Source organism: Hyalella azteca, unplaced genomic scaffold (assembly GCF_000764305.2).
Source record: "Hyalella azteca isolate HAZT.00-mixed unplaced genomic scaffold, Hazt_2.0.2 contig5370, whole genome shotgun sequence".
Taxonomy (NCBI): domain Eukaryota; kingdom Metazoa; phylum Arthropoda; class Malacostraca; order Amphipoda; family Hyalellidae; genus Hyalella; species Hyalella azteca.
Window position 1 is genome coordinate 42,128 of NW_025935564.1, and position 23,527 is coordinate 65,654.

The 23,527-nt window shown below is 39.1% G+C and overlaps 1 protein-coding gene across 2 annotated transcripts in view; it reads left to right on the forward strand.

Annotated features, from left to right (window-relative positions):
* Positions 1 to 6,857: 6,857 nt before the first annotated feature.
* The window catches only part of LOC108672891, a 41,363-nt gene continuing 24,693 nt past the window's right edge, over positions 6,858 to 23,527 (forward strand). The window contains exon 1 of one of the 2 annotated variants that reach the window (XM_018160664.2): positions 6,858 to 6,991. The gene's annotated coding sequence lies outside the window, so the exon portion shown is untranslated. The remainder of the gene's footprint in view (positions 6,992 to 23,527) is intronic. The other variant, XM_018160673.2, reaches the window with a different exon arrangement.

Consider the following 23,527-nt stretch of genomic DNA (forward strand, 5'->3'; position numbering starts at 1 on the left):
ATTCTTCGCGGAAGGCACCCATCTGGTCTTCATAGCTTTAAAACTCGACACAAGTCTCTCTACCAACGTTCAAAAAGAAGAAACTTTATAAATAATTGCCAAGCACCTCAAGTTAAGTTAAATTTTGCCAGCTTTATCAATTAAATCCAATTAAAAAAAATATTCTACTCAATCTTCCCTGCTTTTTTACTTCAATATCGCTCGCCTTACTGGACTCCGGATAACAAAATTTCTCAAACCTTTGGTATCGGAAATCGAGTGTTATTGAAAGTTTTCGTTCATACCATGTTTATTTGAATATTCGATATAAAAAGTTTTTTTTTATTCGATATAATAAAGTATAATTTTATAGTTACGTGAGTCCAATCGTGCGATAAGTTTTTAGAACAGAGCTAATTGAACATAGCGACCTCATCAGTTAAACCGTTAAATAATCAGCTACAGCAAAAACATTCGCCAGAGCTGCGAGTGAATTAGCCGGATTAACTTTCCACAATAATTGGATCAAGTGAGGTTAATTAGTACTAAGTTGTTGATTTCTCGGATACTTGGCTGGTCATTAACTCCGATTCATCAGGTGGGTCACAGGTTCGAAGTATTTTCACTACACAATAAAATAATAATTCTTATACTTCGCATAATTTCACAAGGTAAATCAGGCGCCATATTCTTAATTGTATCGATTCAATTTCCCAGTCTAATAGAACAATGTGATAAAACTACGCATACAAAATAAACTAAGAAAATGTTTAAACCGCTGAAAGACCGCCGGCATAAAGCAATGATGGTAATAATTAATAATGAGCATTCGAAATTTTCACACAACTCAGTACATTATACCTAAATATACGCAACGGACTATATACGTCATTCAATATATAAATATTGGTATCAATATAACATCTAATAATTGATGCCGAAGGAGACATTGTTTTAACCAAACCGATGCGATACCTTCACTCTGCAACATGCATCATTGAACAAGATGCATGTCATTTGTTGGTTCTATCAGCTCCTAATTTTCTTTATTGTATTGAATATTTTATTTGCGGCATTAAGAGCGACATATTCTTATAAGAAGACGGCGACATAAATACTCGTACATAATTATTCAAGATATATATATATAATACGGTGTTAGATAAAAGTCATCTCCAATAAAGAATTTTTAGCTCATCCGGGAATAAAGATTGAAAGGTTTTCCCAAGCTTCAAAGCTATAAGTGCTATACATTGCCTGGATAGATAGATAGCCATTTTATTTCTGACATATATATGGCCATTTCGTTTCCGATGTAGAGGAAAGCTCGTATTTTATCCGCTGGCGTGTGATTTTACTTGGAATTCATCAATTATTTTTAATTGTTCGTCGCCATTTGAGTGTAGACTTTACGGAAGTCGCAATGCGGAAGGTTGGATTTGCTAGATGAGGAAAATATTTAAGATCAAAGTCGTGAAGAAAGCGATAATCGCTTTCAGACGAGCCTGACAGCTTGATAATAGCTTTGCAATTATTCTAACAGCTAGACATGCCCACTCATGTACCTCAAGTTGTGCATGACGTGCGTTGGTAATGAGGAATTATTGACCTCGCTAATTGTAATTAATGCTCAGAAATTACTGTTATTACTACTAAACAAACATTACCTCGAAAGAATTTGAGTCCTAGTTTTCTTATGTGTCCGTGTCCTATTATTGCCTGTATTCCTTCGATCGGAGAAGAGAAATTCAAGAATACGCAGAAAAATTTCATGAGCTGCTTATTCGTGTCTTGTGCAGATGACCTTGTATGTTGCTTTATAAGCCTTTTAACAAGTTTCATGTGGAAATGTTAGGTCCAATAAAACCTTGTTAATACATTCTGAATTACAGAATTCCTCATTTGAGGCAGCGTCGGCGATTCTGCTGATTTTGTAAATTAAGTTTGCTCCAAAAGTTTATCAGTTACGAATTTGCTGTAGCAAACGAGATGCAGGCATAGTAATGCGACATACTACACATAATTTTGCTTACACAGAAACTCGTCTGGCTTACGCCGGAACTGATGTGCCAGGTAGTAGAAGTAATAATAGGATTGCACATATGCCAGTGCCTCACAGTTAGTGCCTTCTCAATAGTCCTTTCGGTTGCAAATAGCCCCAGCACAGCTATAATTTAGCTGTTCCAACGGTTCCGCTTCCAAATACTTTTATGTTGTGATGTACGATGTATGATTGAAGCCATTCCGATTGTTTTTGATGGAGGCAGAAAAATTAGTTTGCTTTATAAGTGAATATAAAACCATACCGTCACGCACCACACAACCTCACCATCACTACACTCACTGCATTCCAACATCACACATATATTGCAACACAGTCTAGTCAAACTTCACTTTCCATTGATATGGCGATTAATTTGATTTTAATCAACCCCGTCAAAGCTGCGCTTGCTAAATCAGGAATTCGTTGCCCATGGAATTAATAGATAAATAATAACTTACCATTATTCAAAGCTCCTTGAAATTCAAAACTTCAATGTCATCAATAAAACAATTTCGGTCCTTGCTAGCTTCGGTCAGTTTATATGAATTAAAAGGTTTTTCGTGTGATCATTATCAATAGATAGCAATGTATGTGAAAGAACAGTGCACATGTGTGAACGATTTAGTATATTCGAAAATACAAGCACGAGCCGTGTGAAAACGAAGTGAATTATGAAGGGGCTATTTCTGTCTCATAATACAGACACTAGAATATCAAACAAAACATATCAGCGGTCGGAGATGCACGTAGGTATGATAGAGGCGCCTGAAGAAAAGTACTGAAGTTATAATAAAGTCGTGAATAATTCATGATGCTGCTGCACCATGCATTATACTAATAATAATAATTAATGTTAGCTGTAGCTTGAATCATATGACAGCCGAGAAAGCGTCCGTTATATAATACTTGATGTAATTCATTTCAATGATAAATATGATGAAGGATGAAGCCGACACAACATCAAATAAAGTTCAGTACAGTTTTATTACTGGTGCGCTAAAAAATAAAGAGTTATTGTTCAGATTATTTCGGTAGCCTCTGGAAAGAAAAATATTAATAAACGATAATATCACTTAAACCAAAAAAGGTAAACTCGTTCACATATTTTTGCACATCCTAATTTCGAGTAGAATTTTGATTAATGCAAGAAGCATGAGACCGTCAGAAATTTTCTGGTATCATAGCAGTTTCTTTTAGAAACACCAGATCAATTATTTAATGTATATGGTATTAAACACAGAAGAAAATAGCTGCTGAATGTGATACGAATAAAACGTTAAAGTAATATCTGTTAAGGGATTCAAAGTCATCAGCTTCGATCTATCAAATCACTACAGTATTAAACTTCTGTGATTAATTTTTTTGAAATTTTTTAGCCAACATAACTAAAGATATTAGGAGTATACACTTAATCATGGTAGAATTGCAAAGCATCAAAGACAGAAAAGGGCTGCTTACTTAGTTAATTATACTACTAATAAAACAAAATTTAGCGACTCAAATCTCAATATTCCGTTACATAAATACCTCTAGTTGTTCAACACATACGATGATGATAGTGAATAAAGATATAGCTCTATAAATTGCCATTACAGCACGTATCGCCTTAAAAGAAATCCAAGTTCGTGGTCACAACGTTTTAAGTAATTTGAAAAATTACCCTTTACAGTACTTTCGGTGCTGCCTCACAGACTTCTACTATTTCAGTTGCGTCTTATCGCATTGGATGCCGAGTTTCATAACAGTATTGACATTTTTTCTATTTGTTTGCAAATGACTGCTTTACAAAGTTCATTTTATTTTTGCATCATACCTGGTATAGAGGTGTTTCAATTAATCTCATCAATCCAAGTTGGATTGATACTATTGAGGAATGTTAAAAATAATCTCAATTAAATGTTTGGTGGAGGGAAAAGAGGCCTTTTGTAATTTCAAACTGCTTCATTTATTTCTGTTTACACAGGAACTCGAAGTTAAAGTGACTACGGCGAAAGGCAACGTTTGTTGAGAACTGAAAAAATTGTTTTTTCGACACATGAAATTTATCAATTATTATGCAAACTGTCGTATAATTTCCGGGAAAAAATTTAAACGTTGGAAACAAATGCGTAGCATATGAGACTGAGGTAAACATTTTTCATTCAAGTTTACGGTCAATTTCCTACTGGTACGGTTAATGTTTTGCTTTTCGGTATCAAACAACACGATCAATATATCAGTAGCAAGATCAAGAGCAAGAGCAGTAAGAACTTGATTGAGATCAATGAATTTGTTGACGTAAGAAAACCTCAAATAGAAATTTAGAGGAAAATAGCCTGTTGTTAGTCATATTGTGCAAAAGCCTGTAATTTGCGGGTGGATTTCTTTTGTGTATATTTTATGGTTGTGAGAAACTCGTGAGTCTGGAGCAGAACTCATAGGACCGGTGGGGTCTCCAGCAATGTTTTTTTTCATTGAAGTAGCATTGGAGTGGCGTGGTGGCTGACGCCAGAAGGCTACCGCGACGCATGCGTCCCGGAATAGCGCACGACATTCGTCTGAAAAAAAAATTCTTTAAAGCAATTTTTGAATTTTCAATTAAATATTAAATAAAGCTGCTTGATGTAGTACATACCTGTTCTGTAATAAAAGAGGTCGACAAAAAATTTTGTTTTCATAAAGAAATTGTGCGTATAACGTACATTCTCGTATTTAATTTTCTCATTGTCCAATTAGGCTCACACGGACGCTCCACGACTGCGCTGCTAGTGACAGCAGTTATGGCAATTTCCGCGCCCATGAAAGTCCTGAACGTATAAGCTGAGCCCTCCTCGCTGTTGCAGCACACGCGCAGCAGCGCCTTGAGCGCCGCAAGCAGCCGTACGTCCATTTTGCAGGGCTGAATTTGCTTGCCAAGGAGTATTTGGACGCATTTAAATGCTAACGAAAGTCTTCTCTGCTTTCTACTTAATTTTGTTAGAAATATATACTGTAAGCTTATAAAAGTTTCCTAGTAAAATTTACATGTATCTCTGTTTCCTATCTTTTAATAGAAATATTATGAACAAAATGCAAGTTCATCGGTTGTTTTTACATGTTGAATTCAGGATAATTTTATCGTTTAACAAAAAAATGTCAATAATTTCTAGTATACCAAATGAATTTTTCCAGGCCGGGAGAACTTTATGTAGTTTTCTTACATTTTGAATCTATGTTGACATTCGTAAACCTTTGTTGTATGTTTGTGATAGTTGTGAATTCTGGGTAAATTCGTGGATGTTTTTCGAGCTCATGTTACCGGCTGTCACGCTCTCTCACATCTATAATTTTAAAAGTCGAAATCAATCCAAGGAAGATAGGCCAAAGCAGCATTAAAACATTAAATGCCCTTCGTTGGATTGATTTCGACGTTCACTAGTATAGGTATATGAGAGACTAACAGCCGTAACAGTTACCAGGGTATACTTGATCTAATTTAAATGTAATAATTATATCGATCACGGTCTTCGGACAATTCGGAAGTATCGGTCATGCAAGGCCTATTTAACTGCATAAACAACTTTCGAGGAACTATCGCAACTCGGGACTAGGTAAAAACACACATAACTAACAGTCTATAACACACCCAATGTGTGAACACCATGCGCTTCTTCAAAATTATTGCGCTCATGTTCAAGTTATCTCACCTTAATTGTAAATGTTGGAAATTTATTTAATTTTGACAATTCCTGAATTAGCACATGTACATTCAAATACTTATATTCCAAATCGCAAGCAGATCCGTTGAGTATTGAAGGAATTATGATTGGATGGGTTGCTTGAGAATGCGTTTATGCGTTTTAATTGAAAACTGATTGACGTAAAAACTTGTAATAATTGCTACCGTTGCGTATTATAACAGCTGATTATATTCCAAAATTAAGGCAAATCCGTTCAGTGTTTAAGGACTTATGAGTGGTTAGGTTGCTTATAAAATGTTTTTTTTTAATTTGAATTGAAAACTGTTTGATGTATAAATCTGTGATAATTTTAGCCGCAACGTATAATTGACAATGCCTACTTATATTCCAAAATTGAAGCAAATCCGTTCAAAAATGAAGGACTTATTAGTGGTTAGGTTGCTTTTTATGCCCTCAAACTTGCTCGTATAAGGCAAGGAATATGAACTGAGGTATATATTGAACAAAGCTGGCCTCCGGCATTAATAATTATAAGGGTGGGAGGCTAAGAATAATTATATTGTTATTTACTTATTTTTTAATTAATAAATGTGTGCTGCGTGGTTAACCGGTCAACGACCACGTACTAGACTACTACTAGTCAACGATGACATCGACTCTTCTGGGATGAATCTTACTCCAATGAGTCCAATCGATGAAAAGTTAGCATAGCAAGTTAAATCGAAAATAGAAATATGTCGCCGACTTTACGAGGTATGATAATGTTTAGGTTAAATAAATAAATTTACACAATTGTTCTTGTGTAATAAAAGAGCATTGCCCTCGGCACGAACACGTAACGAACTCGTCACGAGTAAACGCGCAGCCGTGAGCCTTGTAGGTGGTTGAATTTTCTTCAGAGCTCAGTCAGAGGGTCAGCTGCGTTCATCGAGTGAACATCTCTAGTGTGAGTGTGAGTAGTGTCTATAGCCCTTGAGTTAACCGGCAAATAATCATTGATAAATCACGTTTAAATTGATCTTGGACTGTACAGTCTGTCTTTCTATATNAGAGGGTCAGCTGCGTTCATCGAGTGAACATCTCTAGTGTGAGTGTGAGTAGTGTCTATAGCCCTTGAGTTAACCGGCAAATAATCATTGATAAATCACGTTTAAATTGATCTTGGACTGTACAGTCTGTCTTTCTATATATACCTCTTGTATATTTAACGAGTGTTCCGTCCGGGGTCAAGAACCCGGCTGGCTTTCTCGCCCCTCCCCCCTCCTCTTCTATCCATGAGATTTGAGAAGAGGTAGCATGTAGGACGCAGGTTTGTGGACCAGCCAAGGTTTGAATTTAGGTACGGTAGTTTAAATCCCATTATTTTAGTTCACTATTATCTCTTGCATATTAAAGTTATATTATTTTTCTTGAAACCTAGGTCACATCATGATCATTAAATAACTTGTCAATGTGAATGTGTTATGTGATTTTGTTGTTTTTTCTTTATTTGCATTTATCTTTGAATATTCTGTTTCTGTGTCATCTGTGAACTGTGTCAAGTGTATATTTTGTGTCCCAAGTCCAATCAGTTAGGATTCCTGCATAATTTTTACTTGAGGTCCAGAATTTGGTAGTATTATTAGAGTACCATCAAACGGGGTAAAAAGGGATGGTTTTGAGTGTTTTTTGTTAATAACTTCTTACCATGAACATTTCAGAAACAAGTTTAAGCTCATTTATAGCTCTTTGCAAGGGCTATCCAATGGCATCTTCAAAAAAATTCCATATGCTATTCGTAAGGTGCCAGATGCAAAATAAAACCCTCCTGATTTACCCCTGGGACCAGGGAATGGGGTAATCCGGGAGACCGGGACACTTTGCAATAAAAGTTAATTTTAAAATGTTTGAAGCATGCAGAGTGTACTCATCCATTACTAATAGTACTTTGAAGTCCTCTTCTTCCATTGTAGATGATGCAGATGTAAAATAAATGACATTTTCTGTGGTTTTTACTTGTTTTTCCTATAATTATATTGATATTATATTGCCATATTCATTATATACCATAATCCGTATTATTAATGTGATATTACTGTCCATGCCATGCCATGGACATGCCATTGAGCATTGACAATGACCTTGTCCACTGCAAGCTTTATATCAGCAGCCATGTAGCATTTCTTCTGTACCTTTAAGCTTACATGATGGTTTGTAATTTTGCACAATTTTAATTGAGTCAAGTGATTTCACTATAACAAAAAAGAGCATGAAAAACATACCTGAAACAGAAAATAATGTTTTAGTGACAACCATCATATTTTTTGGACAAATAAATCATAGTTTAGGTCAATTACTTTTCATTCTATGATGCCTGGTGCACAATTCTATATATAGCATTCTATGTACAATTTTGTGACAACCGATGATGCACTAATTTTTTGATAGTGAATTTTTTTGCTGAGCAAGGACTGCGAGGTAAATGTAATCAAAATTCTTTGTTGTTAATCAATTTTTTTGTTAACTAGAACCGTTGCTAACTGAGGTTCTACTGTAAATGCATTTTTAAGGGTATCCCTAATAACCCCAGGGGGGTCTCCCAAGTAACCCTGCCGTGCGGAAATGGCTGCCATTTTTTTCGGAATGAGATAGGCAAATTCTGTCAATCACGTTTTCAAGATGGCACCTGGGTGCAACTTTTATGTAAGTAAAATTTTTTAATACGGTAAAAAAATTTTTTGCTCCAGACTTTAGCAGAGGTATACTTTTCCAAAATCGCTTTTTTCACACTTTTTTTCAGCGATTTTTTAGAGATAGTAAATGTTTGATTTCTTGACTAGCTTTATACATAATAGATAGGTAGTAAAAATGTTGAAGATTACGCCACTATTCTTAGTTTTGCAATATTTTGATTAGTTAAGCTGCTACATTTCTACGAAATGTAGGATGAATGTCCCAATTTACCCCACCTGTCTTTTTACCCCATTTGATGGTATTTGCTATCAACATCAATATTATTTTGACTTTATTTATGCTGTAGCTATTTGCTGTGTAAACTTGTAGCCCATATTTCATCTATGTACCACTATTGAAAAAAAATTATATTTATTTTTCTTTACCTAACTATTTGCTCTATTACATTTATTATTTATATTAGCATTTATTTTATTTTTCTGTATAACTTTGTAAGTTGCTACTTGTGACTGAAGGTAATAAATGCATAATGATAATGGCAGAGTCAGAGTCTGACATGCCTAACAGTGATGATGAGAACATTGTGTCAGAAACTCCGACACAAGATCCTGCTGGCCCTCTCCTGCAATCTGGACTCCAAGCATCTTCAGATGAAGACATCACTGGCCATCAACCCAATCCTGGGGTGCTAGAAAACAATGGAACAACTAGGTCAAGCATGGACATACAATAAGGGTCCCCTAATCGTAGAAGGCAAAAACGGCAGATTGGTACCAAATCTGAACAAGAATCAGACAGCTTGATCCAACCAACAGCTACTCCTGCTAACACTAAGACCAACAAAGCTCCTAGATTATCTGCCAAAAACACAATAAAAATCATTTCCAACCAATGCAACTGACAAATCATCTGGAAACAACAACATGGTGATAGTTAACAACTGTCTCTGGACACAAAAAAATCTCCTTTGACCCCATCTCAGTGGCAAGAGAACTACAAAAAGTAATCCATGATTCCTCAATCAATGATGTCCGCATTAACAAGAGGCACAATATTATTGCAGTGGAATTCAAACCCTCTGAAAAACAGGAACAAGAAAAACTCCTTTCAACAACCAAGCTTGGGAAATGGGAAATCAAATGCTACAGACCAACATTAGACCTTATCGACTCGTGCTCAGGTGTCATTGGATCAGTGGGACGTCAGCCTAGAAGAGCTTTTAGATCTACAGAAACAACCCTGCAAAATAATCAAGATAACCAAACTGCTAAATTTTTCTGGATCACTGAAAGAAGAGTCCATGGTCCTAAAAGTATATTTTGAAGGAAAACAACTTCCAGAAAAAGTCCTCTTTGGTTTCATTGCATACAAAGTAAGAGTCTACAACCCATCCCTGCTCAGATGCTACAGATGTCAAATACCTACACACCCCTCCAGTGGATGCACAGCACCCGTGCGCTGCCTGCTCTGTGCAGGAAACCATTCCAAAGAAGTATGCACATCAACAACATATAAATGTGCTTATTGTGGAGGGCCTCATATTGCCAGCCATAGAGAGTGTTGATACAACATTCAAGCTAAGGCAATAGACTCGCTGACGAGAGATGGCATCAGGCATGTCCTATGACGCTGCCAGAAGGCAAACATACTTGATGCTTAGAAATTCACTTTCAAAAGACCACCAATGAGAACCAAAGCAGCCAGTCAGCAAAAAATTTGTCACAACAACCAGGTGCACCAAAAGAATATTCTTTCCAGACAACTACAACTCAAGCAGATGTGCATAGATCCCAAGGCACTCACCACAGCAGCTTGCCCTCCCCACCAGCTACATCAACAGAAGAGAACACCTACAGCCAAGTGGCCCAGTCTTCAAGGAGACACAACCTCAATACAAGTCCTACTTGTGCACTTTCTGAAAACCACCTTCAGTCAATGCCATGGAGAAGCTAACCAGCTTTATCAAAAATGAAATCCAGAAAGTAAGCATATCTATTTGTAAGTTTTTAAAAGAAATTAATCTTACTGACCTCACAAAAGAAAACAAGAAAGAAAAGGAATTATTGACATCAGCGCAACAAGAAAGCACTTTGGTAGTGCTGTTGCTGAAGTGTTGCTGGAAGAGTTTCACTCCAGGAATACCAATGCAGTTTCAGCTAGTGTAGACTGTCTGATAGAAGCTTGCACACCCACCCAGCCTGGCAACTCTGACTTACCCACAGATAACCATAACAAAAAAGAGACTAATCCTATATTAAAATGATACAAGAATGCACTTCGCCCTGAGAAAGAAGAATCACAATTCATTCACAAGCAACAGAAAAAGTCAACCAGGAGTTTAAAGAAAAAGAACATTTAAATGGCTACCAAAAATATTAATTCCCTACAACAAGCAACTGAATTAGAGTCCCAGCTTGAAATCTACCAACTGAACTGCAATGGTCTTAAGGGAGAAGTTTCAGAACTCAAGATCTAGATATATGCAAGAAAGCCAGATCTGGTCTGTTTGAGTGAAACATGGCAGAAGAATAATGAACCCAAATTCCTTGGATACGAGTCACTTTGGGCACATAGAATCAGAGAAAAGGTAGGCCTTGGAATTTTAATGAGAAAAGACATCATATATAACGCTAAGCAAATGATTCCCTTTTCGGCTGGCTCCCTTGAGTGCCAGGCCATGGAAATATTCACCAACTTCAGCAGAATTAATATTTTAAATGCCTATAACCCTTGCAAAATATATCAGTACAGGAGTTGCAACATTACACTAATCAGCTTGGAAACAGTTTTCTCCTCATCAGAGATTTCAATGGACAACTTCTTGTCCTGACCTCTGCATTGCGACTCACAATTTGGGCACTCTTGGGGAGCTGCATCTGGGCAGTGATATTGGTAGTGACCATTTCCCTCTGGAAATTACATTTGGCTTTGGGTGTGACAAGCGCAGCATAGGTTCCCGAATAAATTGGGCCTTGAAACGCGCTGACTGGAGAAAGTGGACTGCTCTGTTTCTCCAAAGCACCATACCCTTAAGCAAAATGCCTGCTCCTCTTGATGTGGAAACCCTCAACATGTGCATAACCCAAAAAATCATCAGCATTGCAAATGACTGCATCCCAAAGACAAGATGCAACAGAAATGCCAATGAATAACCCCATGGTGGGATGAAGAGTGCAAGGCTGCTGTTGAAGAAAGGAAAAGAGCAAAGAACCTTCTATGGAGCCATCCAACTCCCTTAAACTTGATATGCTATAAATGTTGTGTTGCAATAGCAAAACATATTGACCTGAAAAAGAAGAAAGAAAGCTGGAAGAAATTCACTGAGTCCCTGGGAAGCACCACACCCTCTTCCAAGGTGTGGTGGGCAATTAAGAGCATTCGGGGAAAACAAGGCTTGAGAAACCTTCTGATAGGCAACCAATCCTCTTCAAATTATGAAATTGCAATGCTTTTCCTTGAGCATTTCACACATGATTCATCCTGTGCTGAAAACCGTGCTGGGGATGGGGAGGTGACTGGAGAGGTGGAAAGTGCAGTGAATGGTGTCCATGAGCCAACTTGTCCTGAAATTAGTCTATAAGAACTCCAAACATCTATCCAGTCACTTGGGAATACCTTGCCACATAATGATCTTATTTCAAAGGCCTTCCTAAAAAAGAGTCCTGATTACATAAAAAATAAGCTCCTTAGCCTTTTCAACACTAGCTTTGTCAGTGGAGTGGTGCCAACTATGTGGAAGCTGGGAGTCATCTGCCCCATACTCAAGCCTGGAAAGGACCCAACTCAAGTCAACTCTTACAGACCTATCACTTTGCTGTCTTGCATAGGAAAACTTATGGAGAGAATTATTCAAAGAAGAATTGAACACTAAATTGAAATCAAGCACTTACTAGCACCCACCCAAACTGGATACCAACATTGCAGGAGCACCATGGACATTTTGGCTGTGCTAACACATACTATTAGGCAGGCAACTATAGAGGGAAAGCACAGTTTGGTAGTCTATATTGATATTCAGGGAGCTTTTGATGGTGTATGGCACCAGGGCCTCATCTACAAGAAGATCAACTAAGAGCTTGACTCCCAATTGATCCAATGAATATACCATTACCTTAAGGGAAGTACTACCTGTGTACAGGTTGGCAACTGCTTCTCTGAAATGAAGCCTCTCAATAGGGGGCTTCCCCATGGCGCAGTACTCTCTCCAACACTCTATAACATAATGTTGAGTGACCTACCAAAATCCCCTCGAGTGAAAATCCTTTCCTATGCAGATGACATCACCTTAGTGGCAGTCTCCAACTCTGTTGGAGCTGCCCAGCAGAGGATGCAAGATTATTTACATCTACTCATTGTCATTGGCTGGAAAAATGGAAGTTCTCTGTAAACCCAGTAAAGTGTTCCCACCAACTCTTCACTCAAACACGCAATGTTCAACCAGTACATGTTCTCGTATCAAACCAAGACATCAAGAATGTGACTGTGCAGAGGGTTCTTGGAATACTCATTGATGCTCCAAAGCCCACATTTCTCACCTTGAGGATGAAGGCCTCCGAAGATTGGCACCTCTGCGGGCTCTCTCAGGCAGTAGCTGGGGTGCCTCCAGACATCTACTACGGCAGGTATATATCAGTTTTATTCGCAGCAAACTTGAGTATGGCTGTGTTTTATTTAAACTAAGTGACATCCCTGCAAAACATACTCAAAAACTGAAAGTGATTCAGTCCAGTGCTCTGAGAATCGTCCTTGGGGCACGAAACACATCTCCTATTACTTCCTTAGAGATTGAAGCCCACATAGCCCCACCGGAGATAAGGTTTGATTACCTGTTTCTAAAGTGGTACCTGAAAATCTTGTGCTGTCCTTAAATCCCATCCGGAAATGAGATCTGCCATGAAGTGGGTCTCCCTGAGCATAACTTTGCCAACAGTCACTTCTCTGCAAGAGCTCGGAGTCTCCTAACCGGCTTAGTTGTTCCTGGGTTTAAAAGAATTCCAACACCCAACATTTCACCCATCCCTCCACATGTTGACTTGGAACCTCACATTCAGCTTCCCATCCAAAGCACCTGCAGCCACGATGCCCCCACAGGCATTAACAGAGGTATGTTCAATGAATACTGCCACAATAATTTTCCATCTTATGTGCACATATACACTGATGGATCAAAGTACAGCAATGGTTCTACAGCTGCAGCCATGTATATACCAAGTATTCAGAGTGCCAATACATGGAGGTTGAACCCTGCCCATACAGTCATCAGATCAGAACTCTTTGCAATACTCAAGGCCTTGGAGTTCTGCTGCTTGGACCTGAGACTCAGCTCAAAACATCAGTCCCGAATACAGGGAATATGTCTCCAAAATTCAAGAGTTGATTCACAAAAGGCAGGCCTCTATAGTACTACAATTGGTGCAAGGGCACTATGATATAAAAGATAATGAACCGGCAGACAAGGCAGCCAATATGGGTCATCTCAATGCTCAATCAGCCTTAAAGGGGAGCGTCTACCCTAAACATTATCTTGGCTATTTACAGTCGGATCACTCTGAAACTTGATACACATATGTAAAATGGAAAAAAAACTCGCATTTTGTTCATGTGAATTTTTCAAAAAAATGAAAGAAATGTGAAATTCTTAGAAAACGGCTATAAAAGGGGGTACTGTAGAAATGGATCTAGTCCTAGGATTTCCAAGCTACAACATTGAGACACATATCATTTGATGCGTGAGGTCTTCATCTAAAAAATTTTCATCCCCTTTTTTTGAAATTCCAATTTTTGTGGAAGTGGGGGGAATTTTTCCAAAATGTTTGGAAATTTTTTTATTTTCCCCTGCCACCCCCCTCTTTTTGCAGAATAAAATTCAAACTATAATGAAACTAGAAAAACCGGGATGAACACTTTGTAGATAGTTTCTTTGCAAATTGAATGGTATATGTCTCATTGTTTTAGCTTCAAAACTCTAGGAGGAGATAGGTTTTCCATGACAATAAGTGTGAATGTTGAGGAGAGCGTGACAAAGTCCCGTGCGCACCACAATATGCGCTCAATGTAGCATAGATTCCAAACTAAACGTTTCTGGAGCTTGATTCCACTCAAGGATGATGGGAGCAACTACATGCGCATCTATCCCTACAAAGCCCGGAGGCACACTGAGTCAGACCTAACAAAAACACTATATTTGTAGTGGTGGACAGCGAATTATCTCGTATCTAATTACTGAGAGAACTCCCCCCGCCCCCCTTTCATGAAGTGTCGTGTACGTGAAAATCGACATACAGAGATGGTAGTAGTACCATTGGAGAGGCCAGAATGTCAGCTTTAAGATGAGACTAAACACGTAACTGCAGCACAACTCAAGTAGACACTATATTGAAAGAGCTCAGCAGCTAATTAGTTCCTATCTAATTACTTGAAGAACTCCCCACCCGCCCCCCTTTCATGAAATGTCGTGAAATCATAAATCAACGTAGAGAGATGGCAGTGGTACCGTTGGATAGGGCAGAATGTCAGCTTTAAAATTAGTATAAAAACCGAAAAAGTAAAAATTTTCAATTTTAGGGTAGACGCTCCCCTTAAGTTTGTTGAGCCTAGAAGAGTCCCTGACTGTCTTGAGAGGAAAACTTCATCAACACTGGACTAGAACATGGAAGACATGTTGCTCATGCCCAGAAGGGGACTTTTTTGAGCAACATCATGGATGAACACAGACTGCGACACTGGCTCTGCCTAAAGTCCCGCAGAATGGAGTGTGCTGCCGCTCAAATCAGAATTGGACATGCCAGTGTCAGAAGCCATCTACATAGATTCAACATGAGTGACTCTGATCAATGTGCTACGTGCAACACTGTGGATACAATTGAGCACTACTTGTTGCATTGTCATTTGTCAGCGGCATGCACAGCCCAGGCAAGAGCTGAAAACTAATTTAAGATGCATAAATGTACAATTTTCTCTGCATGAACTTTTGGGGGAGGTAACTATGATGCTGATGTACAAAGGAAGATCTTTCAATTTTTGATGGTATTCATTTTGAAGTCAGGCAGGGTTAGTGAACTTTAGACAGGTGACCAAAATGGAAATGTTGCTTGCATGTATGTATAAGTGTGTATGTGTGTGTGTGTGTATATGTGTATATGTACGTATGTATGTGCATGCATATGCATGCATGACTTGAATTATCTTACTTGTATTAGTTTACCCAATTTAACTATCAATTATTGTGCCAAGATCTATAAGCAATCGCCCCTGCTTTCTGATATTTTTTTCATGTTATGTGTAACTTTTCTCTTACATGCTGTCATGCTCAACCATCACATCCACTGACCTTTTATAAGCAAGAATAAAGTGGTTTGACTTCCATGCCAAGAGGTCTAAAACTGCAGAAGCTCTCAGGCCCAACGGTCATCCTTGCGGTTGTCCTGCAGCTTTAAGTCCACCCAGCGTGGACATCCGGAGAAGACAAAGAAGAATTTTCTTCCAAACATAGTAGGGACAAAAATTGATTGAATGAGCGCAAGTGCAATAGCAAACAGGAACCGGTTGAGCAGGCAAAGTGGTAAGAAGTATGGTGTGTTATGTTCTTGTAATAGATTCTACTTCACCGGGGCACACGGAATTAGCAGAAATGTTTGATAGTGAAGTGGCAGAAGGATTGAGGAGAACTCAAGAGTCAAGTGGGAGACTTGATTAAGGAGGTCTGTATGATATCTTTGACCTCAGCCAGGCAAACGGAATTCAGAAATGCAGCTAGCTACAGTTGGCACTAGTAAATCAGTATACAATCAGATGACGATCATGATGTGCTTGGAATTGGAGGAGAATGAGTTTCCAGTTATGAGGGAAATAAAGGCAAGCCTACTGCCAGTCATAGCCAGATTGAATCTTTGGTCAAGAACTCAAGATAAAAAGTTTTGACTCGTCAACTCAGAGACCAGATTTCTACTCAGAGCCAAACTTGGGGCCTGGGGGAGCCTTCAACTTCAACTCAGAGTCCAATGTGGCCATTACCAAGTAGATCTATGACAGGCTGGGCATATCAGATGAGTATTTTTGAAGGCCAGAGTGCCAGACTGTTGATAAGGGAAAAGTATACAAGTACATTCAAGAACTTTCTTTACCAACTCTTCCAAATTCACAGCCTAAAGCTACCGTATCCCAATCAGTTAAGAGGAAAGCAACTGGCAGCCAAAATTCAATCCCAGGCAAGAGAACTGAATCTGCAGATCACTTGCAAGGTGTTGCCTCTAAAGAATATCTGGGTGGAATTGAGAAGCAACATAGTATGCATAATCCTGATGTAATCTCCTCTCCTTTAATAGGAGCTAAGACTGGCCTGACTGGGTACTTGATCTTTGGCTAACAGAACGTGAGAGCCTACCAAATGTCATTTTGGCGGAACCAATTTGTTGACAGCCAGTCACTATGCAGCCAGTCAACCTGGAGTCAGAGTGAGTGAGTTGGAGGTGGAGTCTGGATAGCATGAGATCATGATGATATCAGCCGATCACAGTCTTGAGAGGATGAGAAATCATGAGATCATGACCCTATCAACCAATCACAGTCTGGAATGAATGACATCTCAACCAATCACAGCTGGGAAGGGATATATCTCCACCCACAGGTACCTTTGAGCACTATATACAAGAATTCCACCAGGACTCCAGGTCATTCTTTGCAAATGAGGTAAGATTAACTAGATACCTGTCAAATGAATCATTTGGGCTAGCTGGAATTGAGACAGTAAGCAAAAATGTCAGCAGAAACTTGATTATTGTAACAAGTAAAGAGATGACAGCCAAAAAGCTGGCTGACTTACTAGCTATCAAAAATATAGGCTCTTTCCAAGTTTTATGTCGTTTACCTCAAAGCAGGCAAATAACTTCTGGAGTAATTAGACCCATTGGAGAGGAAGCTGACCCAATGGAAATTCTTCAGTTACTATCAGATACTGAACCAGCTGTGGAAGCAGTATCCAGGAAAACAAAGGGCAAAGAAATGATCCCCACTAAGTGCCTGAGGCTAACTTTCTCTGGCCAGGTACTAACAGAATATGTCAACATTGGTTATCAGCGCTTCCCGGTTAGATTGTTCATAGACTGAGCATGGCAATGTTTCAACATTCAAGTTCCATGACTGTGGCCACAATGCTGCAAACTGTAAGGGTCAAGAGCCCTGTGTAGTTTGCTCAGGCCCCACCATGTTGCAAACTGTCCAAACAAGAATACTCAATCACCCAAGTGTTCCAATTGTAAAGGAGCACACACTGCCAGTTATGGTGGCAGCCCATTAATAAAACGAGTCAGAGAGGTGGAGCAGGCAAGAGCAAAAAGGAAGCTGTCCCTATCATGATGCATTACAACATGTCCATTCAGCAAATAATCAGCCTCATTCCAACTATCAAACCACACAGAGAGCACAAATCAGTATTCTGGCTAAGGCACTTTTTCAGCAGTCTCCAGATCAGAGGGGGGCTACGCAGACAAGAGGCACCCCCCAGGCCAGCCTTCAACCTGAAAAACATCTGTGTAAAAAGTTGAGGTAGGCACGCTGACTAATAATAATGTTATGGCAGATCCTCAAACTCCAATGCCTCTTCAAGAGTATGAAATTTCCCAAATTGTGGTACTGATGTTAAGGATTATTTTGAAGATGCAAAAGCCCTTTGGAAAAATTGTATGCGAGCCTGAAAATTTTAGAATTTTGGTGAATTCAGCATTGGAGCTTAGGAATGAAGAGACTGTAGACTCATTAACTAGGAAGGAGGAGGGAAGTTTAAGCTTAGCTCAATCAAGTGACACTTTGGACCTAGAGCAGGAGTCTTTTGTACCTATCAAAAGGAGAAAACTTAAGTCAAAGATAGAGAACAAAGAAGAAAAGAGAAAGCAAGAAGAATTGAAGAATTGTAACCCTTCTACTCAAGAATCTGAAAAAGAGTTCCTTGCAGTTTGGGCCTTGAAGACAGCAGGATGAACCCTGGTGAGGTCAGAGGGTTCAATCCCAATCTGGTAAGGCACTGGATGGAGTGAATCCTCCACCCAACTTCATGGGATTTGGAGCAAAAGGAATCAGAGGTAGACAGAGAGTAGTTAAATGAGTGATAGAGCACTTAGGATCTTGGTGTGGAACTGTCGTAGCTAAATTCAAAACTATCCCGTTTTAAAGTCAAGTTGAATGCATCTAAACCCCATGTGGTGGGTTTAAGTGAGACGTGGCTTAAATAGTCTCAAGATGCAGTATTCATAAATTATGCCCCATTTTATAAGCACCAACAGGACAGACCTGGATGTGGTTTGGCAATTCTGGTGAGGAATGATGTCAATTGTTCTGTTGAACCACTGAGAGCATATGCAGGTAGGGAGCTAGAGGTACAGGCTGTAACAAAACATAGGCATAACTCTAAACTCACTATTTTAAATGTCTACAATCCAAATGCTATGATCTCCAGTACAGATTTTAGTGCATATTTTGGACAGCTGACACCAACATGTGTGGTTGTTGGAGCCTTTAATGCTCATGAAATGTGAGACTCAAGACGTTGCAACAATACTACAGGTAGCAACAACCTGGTGGATAGTTTGGCTGAGCATCCAGATTTTTGTTTTATAATACCTCACTCCCTCCCTACTTACTTTCATGTACAAACAGAAAATTTTTCTATGCTTGACTTGTGCTTAGCCTTTGTCTCCCCAGATTTGGTCCCTCAGTCAAGCATGGAACTGGAAACAGAAAGGGGGAGTGATCACATGCCAATACTCGTCACTCTTAATTATAACCCTTCCCTTGCTAGGGACCAAATCTGGGGAGTCTTATACCTAGTCACAAATGCAATTTCATCATCACCAATTTTTATCACAGGACTTAGTATTGAACAGCCTAAGTGCTTGTTCTGTGTATAAGCTGCCTAAAAACATTTTTATTCGAAAAATACAAATTGTCTAAATGATAAACCGACCCTGAGATATAATTTTTTATTATAAACAGTTTGTTACATTTCGAACAGTTGCGCTAGTTTCCAATTGAGAAGTTTGTGAAGGTAAATAGTTTTTTTGTCTTATATCTACCGACTAATCTAATTAAGCTCAACTGAACGTAATAGAAAGAATTTCTCGTCGTTAATAGCATTGTCTCGTAATATTTGCTAGGTTTGAATCCTTCAATTTCATTTCATTTTGAAAATTTTTTTTCAAAATGCTAGGTTCGATCCCAGCTATGTGCGCCAGTTTCTGGTCAAAATTGGCAAGGAGGCCAGGCAGTTAAGTACAGCAGAATTGGAGCAGTGAGGTGCGAGTTTGAGACCGCATTTTCAGGGCAAGACGTTCAGGGCAAGAAAGATGTGGATCATCAACCCCAGCAAGTGGGGGAAGTGGGAAGAAACCCTGGGCCAAGCCCAAAAGGATTATTTTGATGAGGATTTGGAGTCATTCACATCCTTACTGACACAAGCTGCTGAAGCTGTATTCAAGAGATCCCATGAGTTGGTAACTCCCAAATACTCAAAGCCATGGTGGACAGACACTTGTGCTGACCTGGCCTGACAAAGACATGCAGCCAGGAACAGGTTGAAGAGGCACCCCTCCATGCCTAACTTTATTGCATTCAGGCGAGCAGAGGCCTTAGTGAAGCGGGAAATTAAGGAGGCAAAAATAGAATCATTTAAAACATTTGTCTCTGGAATCCCAGTGGAAGTGGCCCAGTGGTTAAAGTACAGAGTACCAGGATTGGTGCAGAGAGGCGCAGGTTCGATCCCAGCTATGTGCGCCAGTTTCTGGTCAAAATTGGCAAGGAGGCCAGGCAGTTAAGTACAGCAGAATTGGAGCAGTGAGGTGCGAGTTTGAGACCGCAAAATACTGTGAATGTTCTGCAATGTTAAGAATCAGCAACAGGCCTACGGCCTAATAAACGCTGAAACGTATATTATTATTATTATGCGCAAGTGGCTAAGGTGTGGAGGAAAATTGGCAAACTTTCCAATAAACAAGCAGCATTTCGAGCCACTCCCCTTCTGCAGCACCAATGCTTCATAAGAGACCCAACCCATAAAGCTAATTTAATTGCAAAGCATGATGCATGTCTGCTCGGAGCAGCATGGTGTAAGTGATGCTCATCTTGCTGGGGAGCCATACATACTACCAGTGGCTGTTGCTGTCAGTGAAGAACATACAGTGGCATACAATGATTCTTTTTCTATGCATGAACTGCAGCAGGCATTGAAAATGCCAAATATGTCTGCTCCTGGCCAAGATATGGTCCACAATGCTATGCTGCTTCACTTTCCTGCTGAGTATGAAGGATGGCTTTTAAAAATCCTCAATTATAGTTATGAGCATGGCGAACTGCCATCATCTTGGAAGCAAGCCGTTATTCTGCCTATTTTAAAACTGGGCAAACCAACTAGCAATGCAGCATCATATCATCCCATCTCTCTCCTGCCATGTATACCAAAACTGTTGGAACACATCATTAGCTCACGATTAACATATTTTTTAGAGTCAACAGGTGGATTAAGCGCAATGCAGAGTGGTTTCAGACGACGACTATGTGCCCTTGATCAGGTTGCCAGCTTAGAAATTGTCCAGTGTGCACTGATAAAGTGGTAACTATGTGCTGCCATATTTTTTGATCCTTATGCTTATGACCATGTGTGGCATTTGGGACTGCCATGCATACTGCAAAATTTGGGAATCAGAGGCCGGATACTGGCATGGATACAAGAATACGTGAGCTCACAAACTTTCAAGGTCTTCTTTGAGGGGGTTTACACAGAGGAGTGTTTAATCTCAGCAGAACTGAGAACTACCACAGGGAGCAGTCCTCTCACCAACTCTGTTTAATGTCATGTCTGATTTGCCTCGTGTTAATAATGTCAAAATCTCTTGAGTATGCAGATGATCTAGCAGTATATTGTAGCAGCCCTATTTTGCAGCCTGTTGAGGCCTTGCTGCAAGGTCAAGTAAGTCATCTTCACCATTGGACCAAAAAATGGGTCTTCACCATCAATCCTACCAAAACAAAGGGTATGGTCTTGGCACGTAAGTCAATACTAAGTCCTGTGATAAAAATTGGTGATGATGAAATTGCATTTGTGACTAGGTATAAATTTCTGGGCATTCTGCTGGATGCACCAGGACTGATGTGGCGGGACCACTTGCAGTTCCTGAGAGACAAATGTATCCCAAAAATCTACTTAGAGAAATCCATGTCAAACCACCAGTGGGGGCTGATAGGGAATTGATGCTTAGATTTTATAAGTCAGTAATCAGAAGCACAATGGAATATGGTTCGATGTTTTACTGTATCCTCAGTCAGAAGCTGAATGTCATTCAGAACCAGTGCCTCCGCACTGCTCTTGGGGCATGTAAAACCTCTCCCATTGTGTCATTGGAAGTTGGAAGTCATGTTCTACCTTAAGTTAACACTACATAGAATGCTTGTAAGCTTAACGTACTATGGATGGATACCAGAATTGCCTTGGCATGTAGTGGTAGCAGATGAGTTTCTGTGTGCTAATATAGCTGCAGGAATGAGACCATGGGCAGGTAAAATCCTGGTGCCTCCTCTGGTATATAGAGCCTCAGTGTATTCCAATACGCTTGAGGTCGAACTCTCAGCAGTCAATGCTGCTCCACTTGTGTCCCCAATTCCCCCATGGGAAGATGTGAGGGAGTTTATTTGCAGACTTTATTGCTATGCCAGTGGGAGAAATCTCAATAAATGGCCAAAGCTGTTTTTAGTGACTTCCAAGCTACCAACTATGTAGGATACATAGAGATTTTTACAGATGAGTCAAAGTTCACGCAGCCTGAAATATCAGCAGCTGCATCTGTGGTTGTTTGTAACCAGGGTTGGTGATTTTTTTATTTTTTAAAAAAATAAAAAAAAATAAAAAAATCGATGATTTTTATTTTTTCACAATTTTATTTATTTATTTGATTCTTTTTGATTTTTTCAGCTTTCTTGTCTTTTTGAAGTGTTATTTTTTATGTTGCAATTAGCCTACTAACAATAACAGTACCGATATATGGATCATAATGGGTGGCTAAAAAGGGCACTTATTGCCTTCAATAATGGCCAACAGGCCAAGGTGCTGTTTACCACTTAGGGATTTTTGGGTAAACAATTATTGATAAGTCTATTCATTAGCTTTGAAAATTTTTTATGGAGCAAGGTAATGAGCTAAATATTGACCATTTAACTGGCTTCAATATAAAAAACACTTCAGGAATGCAGATCTTCTAAACTTTGAAGAGTCTCACAACAGATACGTAGCTGATAGCACAGTGCACAGCACTATCAATAGATCTACTAGTTTTATGTCCTATAAATCTACCAGACTCTACCCTCTATACACACTGACTAGTAGTGACTGAGAGACTGACTGCACTGTTCCCATTTAATTCAGACCAATACTAAACATAAACTGAACGATAACCCAACAAACCTCTTACGACTTGAAACGAGACTTAAGTTATGAGAAAAGCTAACACTGTTTGAAATAAACATGTGCACAATTCAAATATTTTATATCCATTCACTGCATTTAATTATTTTATATATAGTTATGAGAAAAGCTAACACTGTTTGAAATAAACATGTGCACAATTCAAATATTTTATATCCATTCACTGCATTTAATTATTTCATATATAGTCTTATAATTGTAATTGTTTTGTTTCTAGTTTCAAATTCACATTTAAAGATTGAAATTAAATATTTTAATTAGAATACTTGTATTAGGGTGGAAAATCTTTCTAATTGCCTAAAATGTCAATACAATCTCAACCTCTCAATATACAAGGTGGGGCAGAACCGATTGAGCAGTTTTGAGGTAAAATAAAAGAGTAATGGTGGTACATAAAGAAGAAAGTTTTTTTTTTCTAGAGGCCAGCATAACATACCATTTAGAATACTTATGTTTTGAAAACAATATCTGAAAGATGGGGGCCGTTAGCTGCAACACACTGTTGGAGTCGTTCTCAGAGGAGGGAGTAACTGTAACAGGGAATGCAGATCGCTATGCTGCAATGTTGCAAAATTTCTTGCAGCCTAGGATGGAAAACATTGTTGAAAATGAAGCATTGGGAGAAGTGTGGTTCCAGCAGGATGGGGCTACAGCTCACACAGCCCGAATGTCACTTAATGTTTTGAAATGCATGTTCACAGACTCTGA